Below are 3972 nucleotides of genomic sequence, written 5' to 3' on the forward strand. Positions count from 1 at the left end.
CTCTGTTCCGTCTTTTGAAAAATTGAAAATGAGTAAAGGATTTCCGGCCTTCTGCTCCCTACCCTTTTAGTCGCCTTGTGCGACACGCAGGGAATACGTGGCAAGTATTCTTTCTTCCCTATCCCCAGGGATAACAGCATATGGTGTTCCCAGACGGCCACCCATCCAAGTACTGACCAGACCCAACGCTGCTTAACTTCCCTGATCGAACGATATATATATATATATATATATATATATATATACAGGACTGAAAACTGAATTTCCCAAATAAGAAATGGAGGCGCCGGGGTTTGAACCCGGGTCCTCTCGCATGCCAAGCGAGTGCTCTACCACTGAGCTACGCCCCCAGGAACATATTTTGTGACATAGTATTATATGAAGGACTGAGATTTCCACGGCAAAATACTGTTTGACCGACCGTTGCCGACTAGCCGGCAAAATAACCACAGGGTAAATCTCCATGTTGCTGTCGTGTTTTCCTCTCAATTTTCCACGAAGAAATGAGTTTTACTTTTTTATTGTCGTTACAATAGACTGGAACTAAGCAATAGACTGGAACTAAGTAATAGACTGGAACTAAGCTGACCTGGTATGAGGTCAGAGCCCTCATTATCATCCCTGCTAACTACCGGAAGCAGATTAAGTCGTTCCACAACCGATGTCCGGCCCATGTTAACTCTGATGTGCCCAGCAGTTGGAGGAGGATCGCCAGAAGCTTCTGGAAGATTTCAAGGACGTCTTGGTGGACCTGACCCTTTCAGATAAGGTCGAAAACCTCAATTTATTGTGAAGATCTTCATTATAACGTTGGACGAACATACTGAATGTTGCACACATGTGATGCGGACAAAATGAAAAAAGATAAAGACAAAAATTATGTCTGGTGTGGGTCTCGAACCCACGACCTTGAGTGTGTCAGACTCAAGCTCTACACTGAGCTAACCACACAATAGAAAATACGTCTGTTTCTTCAATTTGAATTAATGAAAATCTTTGCAAGGCAGCGTTAAGAAAAGAGAGATGTCTTTGACGAAATTTACTTGTTTTGCTCCTTCTTTTGTTCCTCATTATCGAAAGTAAACATACTGAAGAATATATATATATATATATATATATATATATATATATATATATATATATATATATATATATATATATATATATATATATATATATATATATATATACATACATATATATATATACATATATATATACATATATATATATATATATATATATATATATATATATATATATATATATATATATATATATATATATATATAGGGGATTAAGAATACTTCTCACGTATTCCCTGCGTGTCGTAGAAGGCGACTAAAAGGGGAGGGAGCGGGGGGCTGGAAATCCTCCCCTCTCGTTTTTTTTTTTTTTTTTTTTTTTTTTTTTTCCAAAAGAAGGAACAGAGGGGGCCAGGTGAGGATATTCCAAAAAAGGCCCAGTCCTCTGTTCCTAACGCTACCTCGCTAACGCGGGAAATGGCGAATAGTTTAAAAGAAAAAGAAAAAATATATATATATATATATATATATATATACATGTATATATATATATATATATATATATATGTATATATATATATATATATATATATATATATATATATATATATATATATATATATATATATATATATATATATATATATATATATATATATATATATATATATATATATATATATATATGTATATATATATATATATATATATATATATATATATATATATATATTTTTTTTTTTTTTTTTTTTTTTTTTTTTTATACTTTGTCGCTGTCTCCCGCGTTTGCGAGGTAGCGCAAGGAAACAGACGAAAGAAATGGCCCAACCCCCCCCCCATACACATGTATATACATACGTCCACACACGCAAATATACATACCTACACAGCTTTCCATGGTTTACCCCAGACGCTTCACATGCCTTGATTCAATCCACTGACAGCACGTCAACCCCGGTATACCACATCGCTCCAATTCACTCTATTCCTTGCCCTCCTTTCACCCTCCTGCATGTTCAGGCCCCGATCACACAAAATCCTTTTCACTCCATCTTTCCACCTCCAATTTGGTCTCCCTCTTCTCCTCGTTCCCTCCACCTCCGACACATATATCCTCTTGGTCAATCTTTCCTCACTCATTCTCTCCATGTGCCCAAACCATTTCAAAACACCCTCTTCTGCTCTCTCAACCACGCTCTTTTTATTTCCACACATCTCTCTTACCCTTACGTTACTTACTCGATCAAACCACCTCACACCACACATTGTCCTCAAACATCTCATTTCCAGCACATCCATCCTCCTGCGCACAACTCTATCCATAGCCCACGCCTCGCAACCATACAACATTGTTGGAACTACTATTCCTTCAAACATACCCATTTTTGCTTTCCGGGATAATGTTCTCGACTTCCACACATTTTTCAAGGCTCCCAAAATTTTCGCCCCCTCCCCCACCCTATGATCCACTTCCGCTTCCATGGTTCCATCCGCTGATAGATCCACTCCCAGATATCTAAAACACTTCACTTCCTCCAGTTTTTATCCATTCAAACTCACATCCCAATTGCCTTGACCCTCAACCCTACTGTACCTAATAACCTTGCTCTTATTCACATTTACTCTTAACTTTCTTCTTCCACACACTTTACCAAACTCCGTCACCAGCTTCTGCAGTTTCTCACATGAATCCGCCACCAGCGCTGTATCATCAGCGAACAACAACTGACTCACTTCCCAAGCTCTCTCATCCCCAACAGACTTCATACTTGCCCCTCTTTCCAAGACTCTTGCATTTACCTCCCTAACAACCCCATCCATAAACAAATTAAACAACCATGGAGACATCACACACCCCTGCCGCAAACCTACATTCACTGAGAACCAATCACTTTCCTCTCTTCCTACACGTACACATGTCTTACATCCTCGATAAAAACTTTTCACTGCTTCTAACAACTTTCCTCCCACACCATATATTCTTAATACCTTCCACAGAGCATCTCTATCAACTCTATCATATGCCTTCTCCAGATCCATAAATGCTACATACAAATCCATTTGCTTTTCTAAGTATTTCTCACATACATTCTTCAAAGCAAACACCTGATCCACACATCCTCTACCACTTCTGAAACCACACTGCTCTTCCCCAATCTGATGCTCTGTACATGCCTTCACCCTCTCAATCAATACCCTCCCATATAATTTACCAGGAATACTCAACAAACTTATACCTCTGTAATTTGAGCACTCACTCTTATCCCCTTTGCCTTTGTACAATGGCACTATGCACGCATTCCGCCAATCCTCAGGCACCTCACCATGAGTCATACATACATTAAATAACCTTACCAACCAGTCAACAATACAGTCACCCACTTTTTTAATAAATTCCACTGCAATACCATCCAAACTCGCTGCCTTGCCGGCTTTCATCTTCCGCAAAGCTTTCACTACCTCTTCTCTGTTTACCAAATCATTTTCCCTAACCCTCTCACTTTGCACACCACCTCGACCAAAACACCCTATATCTGCCACTCTATTATCAAACACATTCAACAAACCTTCAAAATACTCACTCCATCTCCTTCTCACATCACCACTACTTGTTATCACCTCCCCACTTGCGCCCTTCACTGAAGTTCCCATTTGCTCCCTTGTCTTACGCACCCTATTTACCTCCTTCCAGAACATCTTTTATTCTCCCTAAAATTTAATGATACTCTCTCACCCCAACTCTCATTTGCCCTTTTTTTCACCTCTTGCACCTTTCTCTTGACCTCCTGTCTCTTTCTTTTATACATCTCCCACTCAATTGCATTTTTTCCCTGCAAAAATCGTCCAAATGCCTCTCTCTTCTCTTTCACTAATACTCTTACTTCTTCATCCCACCACTCACTACCCTTTCTAATCAACCCAACTCCCACTCTTCTCATGCCACAAG

General features: G+C 39.0%; 1 non-coding gene across 1 annotated transcript; it reads right to left on the bottom strand.

Moving 5' to 3' along the window:
- Positions 1-278: 278 nt before the first annotated feature.
- TRNAA-GGC (transfer RNA alanine (anticodon GGC)) lies at positions 279-350 on the bottom strand. Its single transcript has one exon. It is a non-coding gene; the product is annotated as a tRNA-Ala (tRNA).
- Between the last annotated feature and the right edge of the window lie 3622 nt (positions 351-3972).

This window comes from Panulirus ornatus, chromosome 58 (genome assembly GCF_036320965.1).
Source record: "Panulirus ornatus isolate Po-2019 chromosome 58, ASM3632096v1, whole genome shotgun sequence".
Taxonomy (NCBI): Eukaryota; Metazoa; Arthropoda; class Malacostraca; order Decapoda; family Palinuridae; genus Panulirus; species Panulirus ornatus.